At 42.8% G+C, this 22,860-nt stretch overlaps 1 protein-coding gene across 12 annotated transcripts in view; it reads left to right on the top strand.

The window, feature by feature from the left end:
• DST (dystonin) overlaps positions 1 to 22,860 on the top strand; it is a 566,706-nt gene that overhangs the window by 140,074 nt on the left and 403,772 nt on the right. The gene's annotated exons all lie outside the window — the stretch shown is intronic.

Raw genomic sequence — 22,860 nt, 5'->3', positions numbered from 1 at the left:
AAAACGGATCCGTCCCCATTGACTTACATTGTAAGTCAGGACGGATCCGTTTGGCTCAGTGTTTTGGTGTCCGCCTCCAGAGCGGAATGGAGGCAGAACGCAGCCAAACTGATCCGTTTTAAACCGTTTGTGAGAGCCCTGAAACGGATCTCACAAACTGAATTCAAAACGCCAGTGTGAAAATAGCCTTAACTGAATGCACCAAATTTTTCCCAGTAGCTTATTCTGTATGATAAATTTGGTGCTACTTTTGAAACGTTTTCCAACTTTTTTGTTGGCTTACTTTAGACCATTTTTGTATCTTAACTTTGCCACAATGAGCCACACTCCTAATTCCTAGAACGTGAGCCGATTGAGGTGCAAACGATGTACACTAGTTTTTTTGGTGCAAAATTTACATTTGCCCCAGAGTCTTGACAAGAAAAGTTTGTATCCTTTTTCTTCGTACCCAGCTGTATACATCTCCAGTGTTGTATGGAAGGAGCTTAATCTCATTTATGAGCCATTACTAAACTGAGAAGCAGTGAAGCACAGTGAAGAGTTTAGATTATTCCTCTTAGTTCAGTTCAGTAGCCTAAGGCTAGATAGTTCCCATTTATTGTCAGTATTAGGCCTCTTTCACATTACCGTTAGTTTTTTTTCCCCTTTTTGCGGGCTGTTTTTTTGCGTTCCGTATACGGAACCATTCATTTCAATGGTTCCGGGAAAAAAAAAAAAACTGAATGTACTCCGTATGCATTCAGTTTCCGTATTTCTGTTCCGTTGAATGATAGAACATGTCCTATTATTGCCCGCAAATCACAGTCAGTGGCTCCATTCAAGTCAATGGGTCCGCAAAAAAACTGAACACATACGGAAATGCATCCGTATGTCTTCCGTATCCGTTTTTGCTGAACCATCTATTGAAAATGTTATGCCCAGCCCAATTTTTTCTGTGTAATTACTGTATACTGTATATGCCATATGGAAAAACGGAATGGAAACGGAAACAAAAAACCCCACTGAAATAGCCATACGGTAGTGTGAAAGAGGCCTTAGGCTCCATTCACAAGTCCGCAATTTAGTTCCGCATTTTGCGGAACGGAATTGCAGACCCGTTCATTCCTATGGGGCAGCACGATGCGCTGCCCGGACACGGAATTGTGGACAAGAACAGGCATATTCTATTAGTGCCGGCAATGTGCGGTCCGCAAAATGCACTTTCCGTGTTTTGTGGATCCGCAAAACATGTTGCGGACGCTTGAATGGAGCCTTAAAACGTAACATTTATTTCATGGAGGATGAATATTTAAAATGATATAATAATACTTTATTGATCCCCTAACACTTTATTGATCCCCTACAGGGGAGAAACAGTTGCTGTGACAGCAAATCCTAACTAGGCAGCATTCACATTGTAACCAAGGGGATGTGCAGTAATATCCCTATGATTATCCCTATATGAGTACACTCTAAAATATAGTACTCCAATTGGAGAATGAGAAGGACTTGGTGAGGTTACCCAGTCACAGAGCCCAGCCGTATATAATTTTAAATATCGATCCTCTTTCTTTTTGACATTTTTAAATAAAAATGAAATAAATGTTACGTTTTAATACTGACCATAAACGGGAACTATCTAGCCTTGGGCTACTGAACTGAATAAGAATCAATCTCCCGGGTCCAAAAGGGTCCCTGATGTGAAGAAATATATTATTCCTCTTAATACTGTTAAAGTTGTCATCCCATGAATAAATGTAAAAAATGAAAATTAGACATCATATAGTATGTGACAATCTCTGTCTAACAAAGCTAGAACCAGCCCTGTACCTCACATGGATCCCCCATTCATTGCTCTGCTAGATTTATAGCAAGGTGGCAGCTCAGGAGGCGTGTCTATGCTCTCCCCGTCACAGCTCAGGACGCAGTGAAAAGATGAAACTGAACATGTGCGACCTTCTTAACGAGCCGGTCAAAGAAGTAAGAAATTAAGTGGCACTATACTGATACATTTTATTGAATAAATCAGTGGCTATAAGAAAATAATTTATTACATGCAATTGCAAAAGTGCTCAGATCCAGGAGCTGGTTTGAAAACTGTAGAATATTTTTCACGGGACAACCCCTTTATACTGAAGACATAAAATGACTGTAGCCTTATATACAGTACATTTGTGTGGGTGGCCTCAAAATCTTGACACATCCTGGATAGTCAGGTATACTTGTTGATATTCAGAATGATTTGTCTAAAAACATATTTTCATATTTTTAGGATTACTTTTCTCTGGCACTCAAAAAATCTGTTCACCCTTATGTTTTTCTTCTAAAAAACCCCCCAGAAAAAATCAAAAGCAAAAACACTGCTTTAACTGTTTTGTCTATCCTTATTCACGTTATTTTATTTTGGTAAAAGGGAACGTTTCATGAAGTCAATTTTTATTTCATTCTGAAGCAGGACTATTTCAGCGGTTGCTGTGTTTGTCTTCCTAACCTCTGGCGGTCAGCTATCATTGCAACCATACATTTGACCTTCAGCAGCCACTGCCACTAAAATTTTGCAATTCTTGTTAGGCATTCAAATGATAGGTCTGCAAGACTGTGGACAACCTTACAAAAAGCAGCTCACCAGTCCCCAATAATGGGAAGTCCTTCTTAGACCTCCATGTGCCTTATAGGACTCATGGATAAAGGGTTATTCCTTGTTAATCAACCCCTGTAAGAGAAAGGGATTGAGAACAAATGTCTTTAGAACTGAACCTTATACACTGCTCTTTCTTGTAGAAAGTAAATAGAGACAAACACAGCTGTAGGATATATTAGTACATCCATTAGATGATGTTCCTGTAAATTGATAACTTACAGTGAACCTTACATTGAAGGTTACAGAAATCCATAGTGTGTCCTTATTTACTAATTGCTTAAGCATTTTAGACCCGTAAATAGATGATAATGGTATTAGAGAGGCTTACCGACTTCATGTTTTGTGGGGGATGATGTAAATCTGAATGTTCCCATGTGCTTTAGTTGGCCTTGTGAAGTACTTTTTTCTTTTTGCATGTGTTCACATACTGGGGCTAAGAGGAGCCAAGCCATGGCCCTGGATTGCCATGGTTTGACAATTAAAGGGACTCTACGAGCATTTACAAAAAGATACCGTTGGTAGGAAGAGACTAATATTGGCTACACCACTAAATAGGGCAAATAGGTAGAGAGGTCACAGAAGTAAATTACCCTTAAAATATAACTTTTATTAAATACGATAATAAAATAGATGTACCCTCAAAACAAGTGATGCATGCACAGATATAAAGAAAAATCCGCCTAGATAGGCGTGATTTAGTAATCAATCCAAAAGTACCTCTAACAATAATATCCGGATAAATAGAGATACATTTGGATAAATAGGAGGAGACGGCACCAATAACATAATAACCAGATACCTTATATTAGGAATTAGTAACCTATAGTAACAGAGGACTAAAAATACATAACAGGATTGATATAACTGTTAGGCCCCTTTCACACAGGCATTGCGGGAAAATGTGCGGGTGCGTTACGGGAACACCCGCGATTTTTCTGCGCGAGTGCAAAACATTGTAATGCGTTTTGCACTCGCGTAAAAAAAAATCACGCATGTTTGGTACCCAAACCCGAACTTCTTCACAGAAGTTCGGGCTTGGTATCAGTGTTCTGTAGATTGTATTATTTTCCCTTATAACATGGTTATAAGGGAAAATAATAGCATTCTGAATACAGAATGCATAGTCAAATAGCGCTGGAGGGGTTAAAAAAAATAAAAAAATAATTTAACTCCCCTTAGTCCACTTGTTCGCGTAGCCCGGCATCTCCTTCTGTCTCCTTTGCTGAACAGGACCTGGGGTGAGCATTCATTACATGAACAGGACCTGTGGTGACGTCACTCCGGTCATCACATGATCTTTTACCATGGTGATGGATCATGTGATGGAACATGTGATGACCGGAGTGACGTCATCACAGGTCCTGTTCAGCAAAGGAGACAGAAGGAGATGCTGGGCTACGCGAACAAGTGGACTAAGGCGAGTTAAAAAAAAATATTTTAACCCCTCCAGCGCTATTTGACTATGCATTCTGTATTCAGAATGCTATTATTTTCCCTTATAACCATATTATATGGGAAAATAATAATGATCGGGTCTCCATCCCGATCATCTCCTAGCAACGTGCGTGAAAATCGCACCGCATCCGCACTTGTTGCGGATGCTTGCGATTTTCACGCAACTCCATTCACTTCTATGGGGCCTGCGTTGCGTGGATTATCGCACCGCAACGCACAAAGAGGAGCATGCTGTGATTTTCACGCAACGCATAAGTGATGTGTGAAAATCGCCACTCATGTGAACAGCCCCATAGAAATGAATGGGTCGGTATTCAGTGCGGGTGCAATGCATTCAACTCACGCATCACATCCGCGCGGAATACTCGGGGCCTTAGCAGCCATGTGCTACTTACGGTATCCAGGTATTATTTCCTTAATTTTAGTTTAGTGGGGACCACCCTATATGATTTTTGTATTCCGTAATAGGTTGTATGACATTGTAGAATGCGGTTCTCTGCTGTGATGGACCTGGCCCATCCGTGATTACCATGTTTTTACATTCAATGAAATGGGAAAATATTGCCACCGCCAGTTAATTTTTTAAAAGAAGTCTTGAGGAGACCCTCGCACAGAGGTTTTATGGCAGTTTTTTTTCTCCTTGTAGTTTTTATAGACAAAGCCAGAAAAGGGTTGAAAAAAAGAATGGGCAATAGGAAGAATTTCTACCCCTCCCTGCTGTATTCATTTCTGGCTTTCACAAAAAAAACTGTATACAAAACCATGGCAGTGTTTTTTCCCCCATAAAATTAAGCCATCCTAAAATCATATATCTAGTTCTAAATACTCTACTGATGGTTATTTAAAGGGGTTATCCAAATTCTCAACCCCCCCCCCCCCCCCCCACATGTCTGGGCCCCTCACAGGTAACATACTTACCCTGCTCCCAGCACCGCCGCTGCTGCTTTGCTTTGTACACGGATGAAAACATCCAGTGTTTGGGGGAGCAGCCAATGGCAGGTGGGGACGGGAACGATGGCTGCCCCCCCTGGCACCGGATGTTTTCATCAGTGTACAGGGAGAAGCAGCGGTGTGGGGACCAGGAGCGGTGCGGGGAGCACAGCAAGTATATTACCTGTGAGGCGCCTGGCACATGTGGTGGGTTTTTGAGAATATGGATAACCCCTTTAATCACATAAAATGAAAACCCTACAGATGCCGAGGGACAAAATGTGTTCCATTTGAGGTCTGTTGGTCTCTAAATCTCTGAGGAGTTCCCATAAGGACTTGTGAACCAAAGCTCAAGAACTCAGTTTTAGCGATAACACGTTAGTATTCAAAGTCATTAGCCAGTTGGAGAAAGAATGTAGTGTCCCATATAAAAGATGTATGGGTATTTGTGGCCTCATGGTCCAGGTTCACTCGTCGAGCGTTATCATGCCTCAGCACTGGATTTTAGAACTGAAACTCGTAACTTCTGCTTTCCGTTTCTACTCTTCATAGGAAATAACAACAATATGAGTACTGTAAAATATCTGGGAAATTTTCTGGAAAAAGTGTGACGAAGGGTATTTAGTCACTAACTATTTGCTGCAGAAATGTTTGAAAATGTGTTCATACATAAATAGGTTGTTTCTGTAGTCTATTCAGACTAGACTGTCGCCGAAAAGTCTTCAAAAAGTGTGATATGCATGTGAATTATGGCGGACGGTAAATAGAACACTCATTGGATGGTTAGTTACTTAAGCCTTCCATTTTACGTTCAAATTGCTGACTCAAAATTGTTGCCTATTTAAGGCTACTTTCACACTAGCGTTTTTTTGCGGATCTGTCATGGATCTGCAAAAACGCTTCCGTTACAATAATACAACCACATGCATCCTTCATGAACGGATCCGGATATACTAAGTCTTCTATAGCCATGATGGATCCGTCTTGGACACCAGTGGGGGACGGATCCGTTTTCTATTGTGCCATTTACTTACATTGTGTGCCAAGACGGAGCCGTCAGGCGGACAGCAAAGCGCTGCAGCCTAAGAGCATCCCACTCTGAAGCTAAAAGCTGGTACAGTATGGTCAATATTCCTGCATAGAATGACTTTCACAATAAAGGGCCGTTTGAGAAGTGCCTGAACCTACAGAGCTGATACAAAGGTCGCAAATGCATTTCCAATCCCGCAATCTAGTGTCAGGAAGTCAAAAATAGATGACCACCTTGTTGCCTTCATGTCAGTTCTGTAGGCAACCAGCATTCTAAATATTGGTTTTACTTCTGTCATGTAAACGGACTGGCCATTATGCAATATACCGGAATATGTTTTGTTAGCATTAGGTAAAGATATCCTTTCAGTAGGGCACTGACTCTCAGGGCTTTCTTTATTTGACTAGTTTGCAGAGATGAAGATCTCTAATTATGGCTCACCTAAATATTGTGACATTGCAGAGGCTATAAATGATTCATGACGAGAGAAGAACAGTAAGAGGCTTTGATGTTTGCTCACCCAGCCTGCCTTCCTTTGCATTTACAGGAACTCAGATCAATGTTTCAGAATCCGATACATTTCCAGCATTACGCAGAAGTTTATGTTCCATAGGTCCATGTGATGCCGACATAACACGTCAGTAAATGTCAAGATTCACAGCCAAATTCATTAGTCATTTCAAACATTTGCATTAGATAAAAAAGAAATATATTCAGTATTCAAAATTGTGAAGCCTTGTATTAACTGTAGTTTGTGATAAAAACATGGATTTACTACAGATAAGGCCTCATGCACACAACCATTTTATTCTGTGTCCGTTGCGCCGTTTTTCGTGATTTTCTGCGGACCCATTGATTTTCAATGGGTCCGTTGAAAACTCGGCTAATGCACCGTTTGCCATCCGCGTCCGTGATCCCTGGTTCCAGTCCGTCAAAAAAATATAACCTGTCCTATTATTTTCGCGGAAAACGGTTTGTGGACCCATTCAAGTCAATGGGACCGCTAAAAAACGTGGAGGCATATAAGATTGTCATTAGTGTCCGTTTTTTTCCTATCATTTGCATGGCAAACCTGTCTTAGACTTTTTTTTACATTCCTTTATGTCTGGTGGTCCTCCAAAAATAAAGGAAGACACACGGAAACAAAAACGCAAAAGGATCAGGGAACAACGGAACCCCATTTTGCGGAACGGAACACAACAACGGTCGTGGGCATGAGGCTTTAGGCTAATTTTTCATGCAGAAAAATCAGGTACTGAATTTGAAACCAGATTTTCGGCAGAAATCCAAGGCTTAGCCTTGCATTTATGGCTGCAGATCCGCACGCTGATTAGTCACATTCAGTGGGGCTAATCCTCGTGTGGTGTTCCACTGTGCTTTTGTGAGAAAACCATCTAATTCTAATGTCAGTTCTTTTCTCTGGGACACAAATTAAACTATGGCAAAGATTCTCATTAAGACAGAATACACATAGGTTTCACGTTGAATACAGAATATGCATATTCACTGTAGTTACCAAGGAAAAGCCGTTGTTTGAACTTGCATTAAAGGGGTTGGCCACTATATCAGTACTTTACACAACATTGTTGGAGGCGCAGAGTAAAAAAAGAGATTCCAAATATACTTTAATTAAAAAAAATCGGTCTGGTAATCTTTTTATAGTAAGCCACGCCCCCTGAGCCTAGCTATGCCGTGCAGCCAGTTCGTCCATGGCTGCACGCGACATGGAGACAGCTCGTCCATGCCTTTATTGTAACTGCACATGTGCTGCTTTTCCTAATCTGCCTAAGAGCAGCGCATGCCCAGTCTGCCCCCCGGCAATCACTCTGATTGACTAGTCTGTACAGACTAGCCAATCACATGATTCTAATGCCGGCTGAAAGGTTCTGATCCGCACAGTCCGTGACTGTGGGGATCAGAACCTTCTAAAATGTGTGTATATGTAATATCCCCCCCCCCCCCCCCCCGTGGGCTCCCGCCCCCATTGTGCCCCCCTAAATTCAGGATGGCCGGCAGAAGCACTGCTGATCCCCCTTCCGCCCCCACTCCCGCCTCGATCAGTTTCAGGATTGCCAAGTGGTTTGCAGAGTGTCAGCTGTCGGCCGTTTAACCCCTTCCATGCTGCGGTCCATAGGGAGCGCTGTATGGAAGGGGTTAAGAGATGGAGGGAGCTCCCTCCCTCTTCCATCGGTGTGCTGCTGTGGCAGTGGCCCGATATTTGATGGGTTAACAGAAGGAGGGAGCTCCCTCCCCCATCAGGGGCTGCGCTGCTGTGGCAGTGTCCCGATGGTTACCGTCACCTCAACCTATGGCCTTCAGAAAATGGAGACACAAAAACCTTTTTTTTTTTTTTTTTTTAATGCTTTTAATTGTGTAAAGCCAAAAAAATAAAAAATAAATACAAATTAGATATCGCTGCGTTTTTTGTTTTGGCACACTTTTTTTTTAATTATTTTGGCAGAAGAGTCTGTGATATTTTTAAAGAGCAAGTCGTTACGCCAAAATAATAAAAAAAAAGTGTACCAAAACAAAAAACGTTTTTGGTCTATTTGCCCAATAAAGTGTAATATTGAATGATCAAAAAAATATTACCGTTATGTACCCAAAATTGGGACCAATGAAAATGTCAACTCTTCCTGCAAAAAACGAGCCCCTGCACAAGACGAAAATGCTTTTATTATGTAAAACCGTAAGAAAGAAAAAAAGAAAATTTTTGATATCATCACGTCCGTAACAACCTGCTCTATAAAAATAGCACATGACCTAACCTGTCAGATGAACACTAAAAAACAAAAAATAAAAACTGCGCCAAAACAGCCATCTTTGGTTACCTTGCCTAACAAAAGTGTAATATAAAGCGATCAAAAACTCATATGTACCCCAATCGCCCAAAAAATAACAAAATGTCTTTCAGAAACATGACATTTTTTTCAAAAATGCTTTAAAAAGTAGACATTAGGTATCGCTGCATTTGTAGTGACCTGCTCTATAAAAATATCACATGGTCTAGCCCCTTAGGTGAATGGCATAAAACAAAATAAAAACTATCAAAACAACCAATTTTTTTTGTCACCTTGACCCATAAACAGTAATATTGAGTGATCCAAAAATCATATGTACCCAAAAATAGTACCAATAGAAACATCAACTCTTCCCGCAAAAAATGACCTGTGCACACGATGATTGGCAGAAAAAAGGACACAGAAAAACATGATTTGTTTTGTTTGGTCAGGGATGTCATGTGATCACTGCTCTGAAGATGCTTGCTGTGATGCATGTTGGGATTTTTACTTTCACTCTGAAGCTGCTCCGCCCACACAGCCTCTCATCAATGGGAGCATGCTATGTTGAACACATTAGAAAAATTATATGTACACAGTATGTCTCATGATACAAATACCTCGTGGCTTTAGTTATTTTATGCATATGGTGGCCAATCCCTTTAAGGCTGCATTCACTTCTTTGTTACAGATGATCTGACAGCCTGATCTGGCATAAAAGCCAGCTGTTGGACAAACAAAAACCCATGCAGCGGTACTTGTCCATTTATGCCAGAAAGCGACCAGATCACCACCGGATCCCATTACAGTCAATAGGGATCTAGCGGTGATCTTTTAAATCTAGCAATAACAGAGCCGGTGTTCTCTGCTGGAACAACCTGCCAGGAACATTCACCGGAGATGTGAACGTAGCCTAAGTATTTCCAGTAAAAGGGGTTTTCCCGGCTTTTACTATTGATGAACTATCCTCAGTATAGATCATCAATATCAAAATCGGCGGGGATCCGACTCCCGGCAACCCCGCCTATCAGCTGTATGAAGAGAAGGCATGCGCCATGTGTGTGTGCCGTCTGTCTCTCTTCCTGCTTGCCATAGACATAGCAGCAGTGAGCAGGAAGAGAGACAGGAGATGGCATGCACTCGTCGTGTGCGCTCTTGTCACACAGCTGATTGGCGGAGGTACAGGGTGTTGGACCCCCACCGATCTGATATTGATGACCTAGCCTGAGGATAGGTCATCAATATTAAAAGTCTGGAAAACCCATTTAATTATTTAGATTTACTTTTTTACCAATTGCATGCTGTATTTGTATAGCTCTTCATTTTTATACTACTTCCTTCACTTTAATTCATGGAAATGACAAGAGGAGGTGTTTTGGAATGTCTGTCATGTGCATGTTCCTACTTCAGAGCCTTGCTCCATTCACTCTGAAACCTCCATCAGGCTTGAGGTTCTCTAGTTGCTTCAGTCACCCCTATTCTCTAGATTGGTGGCCATTTGTTTCATGTGTTGGAGACTACCCTGCTCACAAGTTACTAGATTGTTCTATAAAGACTCCCAATGGTTTTATTTCATAAGCTATTGTAATGTAAAGTTTACTTAGTCCGGTAGCTGAGTATCAATTTGTTTTTAAACTTATAATTGATAACCACCTAAGTGCCTCTTGTCCAGGAAAATCCCATGAGGTGGTGCGGAATGTTAAACAGATGGCATGCTCATATTTAGCTTGTCTTCTCCTGCTTATAATAAAAATATTTATTTGAAGATGTACCTGCTTGCCTGAGTCACCAGACATGCCACGCTATTTGATGTTGAGCAGAAGAAATCTAATGCCTGGCATATATATGTGTCTCGTCTGGTGACCTGCGGTAAAGTATAATAACTCCATATTTCAGTGAGCTGTTCATGTGTTCAACATTTTATGGGGAATTTTGTTCATGTGGACAATATTGCTTATTTGGCCATGTACATCTCTAGGAGATCAACCAAATATTCTTCCCACAGTTATTTCAGTACTACAGATACAGGCTGGTTTTGCATGTAGGGGAGTCCATGTGTGCTTTTATTTAGGATTTTTTTTCTGACTAAAACCAACCTTTCAAATAAACTTTGTGAAAAAAAACTAGGTCATACCATTTTAGTCTAACGGGGTTCTCCGGGATCTTTTGTCAAAATGTGTCCTTTGTTTAACCAGGTTCAATATAGTTCAAATCTTGAAGTTGTTTTCCGGGCAGGTGGTACTCGAATACTGTGTACTTCCTTAGATGCTTTGCTTGAACATGTTTTGAACTGATATGTCCTCCCATGCAGTGTATTCTGAAATGCCCTGCATTCCACAGAGAAGATGACGAAGCGTGGAAGCAGTGGACATATAAGATGCTCCAGCTACATTAAAGGGAACCTGTCACCGGGATTTTGTGTATAGAGCTGAGGACATGGGTTGCTAGATGGCCACTAGCACATCCGCAATATAGATTTCCCATAGCTCTGTGTGCTTTTATTGTGTAAAATAAAACAATTTGATACATATGAGGAGTCAGGGACAGGACTCATCTCAGGTTAATTTGCATATGTATCAAACCGGTTTTTGTACACAATAAAAGCACACAGAGCTATGGCGACTGGGTATTGCGGATGTGTTAGCGGCCATCTAGCAACCCATGTCCTCCGCTCTATACACAAAATCCCAGTGACAGGTTCCCTTTAAAGCTGAAACACTTATGGAACTTACCATATATACCTCTGCATTTGTTTGTATTCACAGTCAACATTTTTACTAAACCAGCCTTCAGATCAGACACTTCTTTGAAGCCACGGTCAGGTTGTTAGTTTTTGTGCCTTCCAGTCTACATGCAGCCAGCCTCCCTTCAGCAGTTCTGTAGTATATAGTTTCAAGTCGTGGACTAAGTCATCACTTTTGACCAGCATTGCTACAGCACTGCTTACATATGCTTGAAAAATCCTTACACGTAGAAATATGAGACTCCCTTGTACAACAGAATATATAGGACAGGGCTTTCCAACAGGACGCTTTGTCTTTAAGGCATAACTAAGGTAACACAGGCTTGTTTCGTAGCTGTGAATACAAATCCACATGATACAGTATGTCTGTAGGACTTAGGAAAACTCTTGTCCATCAGGCCCTATGAACATGACAGAGGAAGGCCTCTGAATTGGGACCTCCATCTGTGAGGTAATGAGCTCTCTTGCTCTGCCAGACTTGGACCATTCTTGTTTTGCATGTGAAGTAGCACTCAATGCCAATCAGCAGCGGTAAAAGTGAACATAAAGAAAGTTTAAGCCGTTGTCATCCAAGGACAGCTCATCCTTATATAAATCGTCTATGCCTGCAAGTTCTCTTAAAAAATTGCTATGAAAATTAAGCAGGGGATAATGTTTTATTCTTTTTTACGAGCCAGATAACTGCTAAACTGGAGTTCTTTTTTCTTTTACAACCTTGCCTTCTGCATCTTTTCTTAAAGTGGGTGGTTTCGTGAACTAGTCGTCACCGTTGCAGCAGGCACAATTGAGCGGGTCCCTTGTGAGGCTCCCTGTTAACACAGTACATTCCAGTCATCTTTGCTACTAGAGGTTTTGTGTTTGATGTGCTCTTAAGTAAATGAACCCTGCTAGTAAGATCAGCTTATCAGCTCACCTGTCCTCGGGTAAACATTGAGGTGCTTGTCGAACCATAAAAGGTGCAATCGCTAAGCACTGTGTACAGTAGCTTTATTGCAGCTTTCCAGTAAATGCCAGTCCACTCACTTGGCTTGTTGACTTGTTTCTCTGCATGGATTGAATCACTGCCCTTGCCAGAACTGGTGAAAAGTTATTACATTGTAAATACTGACGCAAGTCATATATTCCAGGGGATTAATCACTACTTGGAGCCCTACTTTATGTCTAATAAATATGTCACAAGTGCAGGAGACAATCAAGGTCACGGCGATCACTTCTCGTCCAGTTATGTTTAGGCTCCACACACACACAGTGACCGTTCATGTCACAATCTGGTTTTAGAAGGTGTTGTCAGCGAAACAGACACAGAAAGCCTCATATACCGTGTAGGTGGCTCAGGAAAGCTATACTGTGTAGCTTTTCAGGATATATATTTAAACTATGACATTATAGCCTATGGATGGAGGATTGACCCTCAAAGGCTATAAAGGCATCGTTTTAAAGGATCCGTCATGAAAAGCTCTTGAAACATGCATTTGAATACTTCATAGGTCATCAATATCCGATCGGTGCAGGGCTGACTCCTGGCTCGTACAAGCGCTGCCTTCTTTAGTTTTCCGCGCGGGTGCAATGCGCGAGTTGAATGCATTGCACCCGCACTGAATCCGGACCCATTCATTTCTATGGGGCTGTGCACATGAGCGTTTATTTTCACGCATCACTTGTGCGTTGCGCGAAAATCGCAGCATGCTCTATATTGTGCGTTTTTCACGCAACGCAAGCCCCATAGAAGTGAATGGGGCTGCTTGAAAATCGCAATCCGCAAGCAAGTGCGGATGCAATGAGATTTTCACGCACGGTTGCTAGGAGACGATCGGGATGGGGACCCGATCTGTATTATTTTCCCTTATAACATGGTTATAAGGGAAAATAATAGCATTCTGAATACAGAATGCATAGTACAATAGGGCTGGAGGGGTTAAAAAATAAAATCATTTAACTCCCCTTAATCCACTTGTTCGCGCAGCCGGCATCTCTTCTGTCTTCTTCTGTGAGGAATAGGACCTTTGATGACGTCACTACGTTCTTCACATGGTCCGTCACATGATCCATCACCATGGTAAAAGATCATGTGACGGACCGTGTGATGAGCGTAGTGACGTCATCAATGGTCCTATTCCTCACAGAACAAGACAGAAGAGATGCCGGCTGCACGAACAAGTGGATTAAGGTGAGTTACGTTTTTTATTTATTTTTTTTAACCCCTCCAGCCCTATTGTACTATGCATTCTGCATTCAGAATGCTATTATTTTCCCTTATAACCATGTTATAAGGGAAAATAATACAATCTACACAACCTTGAACCCAAACCTGACCTTCTGTGAAGAAGTTCGGGTCTGGGTACCACATTCAGTTTTTTATCACGCGCGTGCAAAACGCATTGCACCCGCGTGATAAAAACTGAACGGAAAGCAATCGCAGTCAAAACTGACTGCAATTGCATACCTAAACGCTCGTGTGAAAGAGGCCTTACTGTTTACCTGCTCGTGTGAATAGACCCTAACACATATGGTTTATATTGAGTTCCATGGGATATAACAAGATAGTCTACTGTGTTATTCTCTTTTATTTGCGGTATACTGATGTATACCAGCCAGACAGTGTCCAAAAGACAAACTAATGGACACGTTTGCAGTGTATGTGGGGAGCTTTGCCACAGACACAATGTGAACCCAGCCTTGGTATTTTCTTACTGGTACAATGTGGGAGAGGTTGTGCTGGCAGGTAGGAGAAACAGACGCCCAATATTGGTGGACAGGAGGGCCTATTTTTTCAGTGAACCTCTGTTATTAAGGGCTCATGCACACAAACGTATTTTGTTTCCATGTCCGTTCCTTTTATTTTTTTGCGGCCTATAAGAGTAACCATTTACTTCAACGGGACCACACAAAAAACTGAAATGACTGTGTGCATTTTGTGTCCACATGTCTGTTCTGCAAAAAAAATAATATATATAGAACATGTCCTATTTCCCGCATAACAGACAAGGATAGGACTGTTTTATTATGGTCGCCAGCTTACGGACTGCAAAATACATACAGTCGTGTGCATGAGCTGTTAATAGTGTCTGACATTTTACTTTTGGCATGTCGCAGGATCTATACATTGCTGTACCATTTTGCAGCTACCATAGTAGTTCTGAGTTCTCCTGCAGGGTCCGTTCCACTACAGAACCCTTTTTGGAAGACCATGGTCCTTGTGTAGGAGCACAGTGGTACTATATCAATATCAATTAGAAAAATGCTACTATTCTTTAACTCTGAATTAAACAGGTTGCTGCATGAGCGTGCACCGAGACAGTAATACGTGTTGTGTCAGTGTAAGGCCTAGCGCAGTAACCTGTGATCTTGGAGAATGATGTCACCATAGCATCCGTTAGGGTTACTTCATCACTCCATGGGGATTGCTCTTTCATGTTCATCCATTATTTAGAATGGAATGATACATCAAAGCAGAATGCAGCAGTGACTGTAGGAAGAGTATGAATGGTGAATTTGCGGATCATCCTGCATGATCTTTTTGGGTAAACGTGCATCCCCTTGAATTGGTTTCAAGTAATTACAACCTTATTACCATGTTGTCTGTTCGTTTACTAATATATTGCAGTAGTTAGGTTTTTTCCCCTTCTTTATACCGTTACAGCGTATTTTGAATCACTGTGCCATTTTTCCCAATAGGTCCAAACGTGTACAATTATCACATTTGTCATAATTTTCTGAGGAAAATATTTCTGATAAATGTTTCACCAATATCACCATGTTGATAAATGTTTTGCAGATTTCATTGGAGCCCATTGCGCCACTATTAACAAATCTGTAATGGGGTCATTTACTAAAGACTAGTCTTTCACGTGCCGGTCTTAGGCTTCTTTCACACTGGCGTTTTGGCTTTCCGTTTGTGAGATCCGTTCAGGGCTCTCACAAGCGGTGCAAAACGGATCAGTTTTTCCCTAATGCATTCTGAATGGATAAGGATCCGCTCAGAAAGCATCAGTTTGCCTCCGTTGCGTCTCCATTCCTCTCGGGAGGCGGACACCAAAACGCTGCTTGCAGTGTTTTGCTGTCCGCCTGACGATACAGAAGCAAACGGATCCGTCCTGACACACAATGTAAGTCAATGGGGATGGATCAGTTTTCACTGACACAATCTGGCAGAATAAAAAACAGATCCGTCCCTCATTGACTTTCAATGGTGTTTAAGACGGATCTGTTTTAGCTATGTTACAGATAATACAAACGGATCCGTTCTGAACGGATGCATGTGGTTGTATTATCTGAACGGAAGCGTTTGCGCAGATCCATGATGGATCTGCACCAAACGGGAGTGTGAAAGTAGCCTTAGTAAAAACCCTGCTGGTGAGATATCCAACCAGTGTATTAGAAGACTCACACTTCGTAATAAATATATTGCATCCTCTGCCATCTGTGCGCCAGAATAGAAATCTGCTCCAGCCATGCATTACAACAGCCCAAATGTAATGTGCGCCAGATCTCTGGCACACATGTTGGGAAATAGTCTTCATCTTGTCCACACCTCTCCTATTTGGTAATGTCACGAGGGTATCAGAAATAGCTAAAAAGTTCAAAATTTTGTCACAAACCAGCACTGCGACAAAATTTGTGACTTTTCCATGCCAAAAAACTGGTGTAGACTTTGGGAAATGACCCATCGCATGTTATGCTACCATGGTGTTTTATCATTGTTGTGTATTATTAGGTAGGATGATTAGGTATTCTGCATTGTGTGGTCAGTTTCCATGATGGAAGTCATTATAAAAGCTGATTAACTCACAATCATATCTGTCAGTGAATAGGGCATAGTAGTATTTCAGTTAGTTAGTGGTTAGCCAACCGCAGTGTGTTTTCCCTGGCATGCTAGGTGTTGTTGGTCGGCCAGCCATGACTGCTCTGCATCAGACAGAAGAAACATCTCTACATAGCAGTGACACCTGACACCACAACAGTAACCCGTCTGCTGGCATAGAGCGGAAAGCCTAATAAAGAGAGTGTACTAATTGGAGATAAGCTCTCTGCAGTTCATCTCAGAATAATGGTAAAGCCACGATAGAAATATTTTCCCAAGTATAATAATTAGCTTTTTCTTTGATTTACTGTACAAATACAGTAACCGCCATACCATGTAAGTGTGTCTGTGGTTAAAGGGGTATCCTTTTATTGTTTGTGTAATTAAAGGTTTTATGATTTTCTATTAATATACAATTTTTCACTTTCACTCTTTGCTTTCAGTGAATAAAAGCCTGTCCTGGTTATGTGATGGACACACAATAAGGGCCTATTCACACAACTTTTTTTTCTTTTTTTTTTTGGGCGGCCACAGGTGCCACTGACTGCACACAGACCTATAGCAGTATGTTTGGGGTATATAAAGAAAAATAAGACAGGCTACACGCACACAACAGTGAAAAAAAACCTCCGTTAAGAACAGACACACTGTTAGTTTTTCATGGCCATTTTGCATCAGTGTATGCATCCATATTCTGTCAGTTTTTAATCTGTTTTTCATGTCCCTCATAGTGCCCATTATGTCCCCCATAGTTCCCCCAGCTAAAATTATGTCCCCCATGGTGTTGCTAATTTTTATATACTGCCCCCAGCTTTAATAATGCCTGTAATGTAGGCCCCCAGCTTAAATAATTTCCCCCATGGTGTAAATAATGTCCCCATAGTGGCCCCCAGCTATTTTATTAGTTGATTTGACAAAACAAAACACCTCACCTCTTCCACTTGCTCGCGCTGCAACAGTCTCTTCTCTCTTCATTGAACAGGACCTGCTGAAGGACCTGCGATGTGCATGATGGCATCACCACGCGCTCCCACGTGGTGACGTCATCACGCATATTGCAGGTCCTTCAGCAGGTCCTGTTCAAAGAAAGAAGAAACTGCTTCAGCACGAGCAACTGGATGAAGTGAGGTAATTATTATTTGTTAGCCTCTAAATGGCCATATTGTTAAAGTGTACCCATTTTTAAAGGCCTTTAGACAGGTGCACTCCTGTCTAAGTGGCCATTAAAAACGGCCCCATTAATTTCAGTGGGATCAGTCTGGCTGTGAAAATGGGAAAAAATAGGACATGTCTTATTTTTGGACAGACACTATTCACTGGACTGAGCACACAAGGGATCAGTGAGGCGCCGACATATATTGTCATGGACCTAACTGGAATACCTGGGGCACAGTACAAATCCCAGTGACTTCATGGGACCATCCATTTTTAGTCTGGGCACGCAAGTAACATTGTTTATCTTGTAGGACATGGTACACACTATTAATTCTATGTGACCATTTCCATGTGGCTATCCATAGGTATATCACCAGGATTGTTGACCTGGATATGGTGTGGCATTCTTTGAGCATCTTGACCCTGTTGGGTCATTACTCTATGGATATTATTTCCATTAGGAACGAATGTGTAGGTGTGTCTTTTGGTTCATATGTCTGACAGAACGAGCTATCCTAGTATATTATATCATAAAGGTTATCTACAATGTATGTTTAACGCAGTATCATGATGGTTTGCCGTGTTTGACAATTTTGTTATCCCTATTTAAGTGTTGATGCCTAGTACGACACTGAATTATGTGTCCCCTGAAGAGCCCAGGTTATTAATGTGGGCGAAACGCGTTGAGATCAAGGTGCCTAGTTGTATTCTGTTGCTCTAGGGCAGCAAATTCAGGCGCTTTTAAAAATCATATTTATACCAATAATGTGTTTGGCATCTCAATATATAAATGTGTACATAAACAACTGTACATTTATATATACAGTCGTGGCCAAAAGTTTTGAGAATGAAACAAATATTAGTTTTCAAAAGTTTGCTGCTAAACTGCTTTTAGATCTTTGTTTCAGATGTAGTGAAATATAATTACATGCACTTCATACGTTTCAAAGGCTTTTATCGACAATTACATGACATTTATGCAAAGAGTCAGTGTTTGCAGTGTTGGCCCTTCTTTTTCAGGACCTCTGCAATTCGACTGGGCATGCTCTCAATCAACTTCTGGGCCAATTCCTGACTGATAGCAACCCATTCTTTCATAATCGCTTCTTAGAGTTTGTCAGAATTGGTGGATTTTTGTTTGTCCACCTGCCTCTTGAGGATTGACCACAAGTTCTAAATGGGATTAAGATCTGGGGAGTTTCCAGGCCATGGACCCAAAATGTCAATGTTTTGGTCCCCGAGCCACTTAGTTATCACTTTTGCCTTATGGCACGGTGCTCCATCGTGCTTGAAAATGCATTGTTCCTCACCGAACTGTTGTTGGATTGTTGGAAGAAGTTGCTGTTGGAGGGTGTTTTGGTACAATCCTTTATTCATGGCTGTGTTTTTGGGCAAAATTGTGAGTGAGCCCACTCCCTTGGATGAGAAGCAACCCCACACATGAATGGTCTCTGGATGCTTTACTGTTGGCATGACACAGGACTGATGGTAGCGCTCACCTTTTCTTCTCCCAACAAGCCTTTTTCCTGATGCCCCAAACAATCGGAAGGAGGAGAATATGACTTTGCCTCAGTCCTCAGCAGTCCATTCACCATATTTTCTGCAGAAGATTAATCTGTCCCTGATTGTTTTTTTGTTTGGAGAGAAGTGGCTTCTTTGCTGCCCTTCTTGACACCAGGCCATCGTCCAAAAGTCTTCGCCTCACTGTGCGTGCAGATGCGCTCACACCTGCCTGCTGCCATTCCTGAGCAAGCTCTGCACTGGTGGCACTCCGATCCCGCAGCTGAATCCTCTTTAGGAGACGATCCTGGCGCTTGCTGGACTTTCTTGGACGCCCCAAATCCTTCTTAGGCCTCTTTCACACTTGCGTTGTCCGTATCCGGCGTGTACTCCACTTGCCGGAATTACACGCCGGATCCGGAAAAACGCAAGTGTACTGAAAGCATTTGAAGACGGATCCGTCTTCAAAATGCTTTCAGTGTTACTATGGCAGCCAGGACGCTATTAAAGTCCTGGTTGCCATAGTAGGAGCGGGGGAGCGGTATACTTACAGTCCGCGCGGCACCCAGGGCGCTCCAGAGTGACGTCAGAGCGCCCCATGCGCATGGATGACGTGCCATGCGATCACGTGATCAATGCGCTTGGGGCGCCCTGACGTCACTCTGGAGCGCCCCCGAAGCCGCACGGACGGTAAGTATGCTGCTCTCCTGCTCCCCGCTACATTTTACCATGGCTGCCAGGACTAGCATCCCAGCAGCCATGGTAACCATTGATAAAAAGCTAAACGTCGGATCCGGCAATGCGCCGAAACGACCTTTAGCTTAAGGCCGTATCCGGATCAATGCCTTTCAATGGGCATTAATTCCGGATCCGGCCTTGTGGCAAGTCTTCAGGATTTTTGGCCGGAGCAAAAAGTGCAGCATGCTGCGGTATTTTCTCCGGCCAAAAAACGTTCCGTTCCGGAACTGAAGACATCCTGATGCATCCTGAACGGATTTCACTCCATTCAGAATGCATTAGGATAATCCGACGACGGAACTCTATGCCGGAAGACAATAACGCAGGTGTGAAAGAGCCCTTAACAAGAATTGAACCTCTTTCCTTGAAGTTCTTGATGATCCTATAAATTGTTGATTGAGGTGCAATCTTAGTAGCCACACTATCCTTGCCTGTGAAGCCATTTTTATGAAACGCAATGATGGCTGCACGCGTTTCTTTGCAGGTCACCATGGTTAACAATGGAAGAACAATGATTTCAAGCATCTCCCTCCTTTTAACAGGTCAAGTCTGCCATTTTAACCCAATCAGCCTGACATAATGATCTCCAGCCTTGTGCTCGTCAACATTCTCACCTGAGTTAACAAGACGATTACTGAAATGATCTCAGCAGGTCCTTTAATGACAGCAATGAAATGCAGTGGAAAGTTTTTTTTGGGATTAAGTTAATTTTCATGGCAAAGAAGGATTATGCAATTCATCTGATCACTCTTCATAACATTCTGGAGTATATGCAAATTGCTACTTTTCCAATATTTATGTAATTCTCAAAACTTTTGGCCACGACTGTACACATAGATAACCGTATATATTGTATATCACCATTTTGGTGTATCATTAAGACGACACATTAAAGGGAACCTGTCACCCAAAAATCGTCTATCAAGCTGTTTACAGTACCTTATAGTGCTGTGTCCTCGTTTCTCGATGCACTTTTTCTTCGTTTTGCCGCATGTCTGCTCATTCAGAAATCGTAGTTATATTCAGCTGCTGCCCCGTGCTGCAAGTCAGGCTTGAAGTCACGGGGGCAGCGGCCTCGGCGTCTTCCATGGCCCTCTCCCCGCCCCCTGCCTCTGTGACTGACACCCGAACATCCGAATCCGGGACCGCGCTCAACGGCCGCATGCGCAGTAAAGGGCGGCAGGAGCGCGGTCCCGGCTGCCGCGCGTACTACGCGCCGTCTTACTTTCGCCGCACTGCGCATGCGCCCGACATCCTGTATCAAACGCGCCCGCGCCCAGATGCCGGGCGCGGGCGCGTTTGATACAGGATGTCGGGCGCATGCGCAGTGCGGCGAAAGTAAGACGGCGCGTAGTACGCGCGGCAGCCGGGACCGCGCTCCTGCCGCCCTTTACTGCGCATGCGGCCGTTGAGCGCGGTCCCGGATTCGGATGTTCGGGTGTCAGTCACAGAGGCAGGGGGCGGGGAGAGGGCCATGGAAGACGCCGAGGCCGCTGCCCCCGTGACTTCAAGCCTGACTTGCAGCACGGGGCAGCAGCTGAATATAACTACGATTTCTGAATGAGCAGACATGCGGCAAAACGAAGAAAAAGTGCATCGAGAAACGAGGACACAGCACTATAAGGTACTGTAAACAGCTTGATAGACGATTTTTGGGTGACAGGTTCCCTTTAAGAGCAATTGTTTATCAAAACACAGGGTATCCACGGCTGTGGTGCTCCATTGCTCCTTGTACGGCAATTTTGTTATTTTTTGTACCTAGACTAGACCACTAATATATGGGCATCCAATATGGCTCTGCCTACAATCGTGTAATAGGGTCAGCCTAGGGAATTTCAGGAGGTTCCAGAACACGGGATCGCCCCCATCGGGGCGGCTATTCCGTTTTTAGGCAGGGCCTGTGTAGTAGAGGCCCATATCTAGGGACAGGCCCAAAATAACAAGAAACTACCCTGCCTATATCTTCATGTCCTCAAATTACAACTGAGGAATAGGAGTATTGTCGCAGAGTACATATAGTATATAGCCAACCTTGATGTGTCATTTCTTTGTTTCTTTTCTTTTCTGTGTTTTGTTTGTCTGTGGGAGTGTTATTTTATATGTAACTAACATTAAAGGCTACGTTTTATAACAGGAGGTAGCCTGTGACTAAATAATGATATATACATACCACCTGTGATTATTACTCCCTCTGACGGGATATTGTCTTAGGCCTCTTTCACACTTGCGTTGTCCGGATCCGGCGTGTACTCCATTTGCCGGAATTACACGCCGGAAAAACGCAAGTGAACTGAAAGCATTTGAAGACGGATCCGTCTTCAAAATGCGTTCAGTGTTACTATGGCAGCCAGGACGCTATTAAAGTCCTGGTTGCCATAGTAGTAGTGGGGAGCGGTATACTTACCGTCCGTGCGGCTCCCGGGGCGCTCCAGAATGACGTCAGAGTGCCCCATGCGCATGGATGACGTGCCATGCGATCACGTCATCCATGAGCGTGGGGCGCCCTGATGTCACTCTGAAGCGTCCCGGCAGCCATGGTAACCATTCAGAAAAAGCTAAACGTCGGATCCGGCATTGCGCCGAAACGACGTTAAGCTTAAGGCCAGATCCGGATTAATGCCTTTCAATGGGCATTAATTCTGGATCTGGCCTTGCGGCAAGTGTTCAGGATTTTTGGCCGGAGCAAAAAGCGCAGCATGCTGCAGTATTTTCTCCCGCCAAAAAACGTTCCGGTCCTGAACTGAAGACATCCTGAACGGATTTCTCTCTATTCAGAATGCATTAGGATAAAACTGATCAGGATTCTTTCGGCATAGAGCCCCGACGACGGAACTCTATGCCGGAAGAAAAGAACGCAGGTGTGAAAGAGCCCTTAGCTGTGATTTTTTTGTCTTCAGCAGTCATCAGATCTGTGTCCTCCATGGACATATAGACTTCACTGCCATACAAAAATGTGCAACATGGGCAGTTTTTAATATGTACATGTGGGTAAGCCCTTACAGTACAGTAATCAGAGCTTTGTCTTCTAACCCGCATACCACTGTGTTTGTAGTGTACATTTAGTGTATGCGCTGGAAAGGTTCAGTATAAGTGGTAATACCCTTTTTT

The sequence above is a fragment of the Bufo gargarizans genome, chromosome 4 (genome assembly GCF_014858855.1).
Source record: "Bufo gargarizans isolate SCDJY-AF-19 chromosome 4, ASM1485885v1, whole genome shotgun sequence".
NCBI classification, from domain to species: domain Eukaryota; kingdom Metazoa; phylum Chordata; class Amphibia; order Anura; family Bufonidae; genus Bufo; species Bufo gargarizans.
Note: the sequence above shows the minus strand (reverse complement) of the source record. Positions and strands in the feature narration are given on the sequence as shown.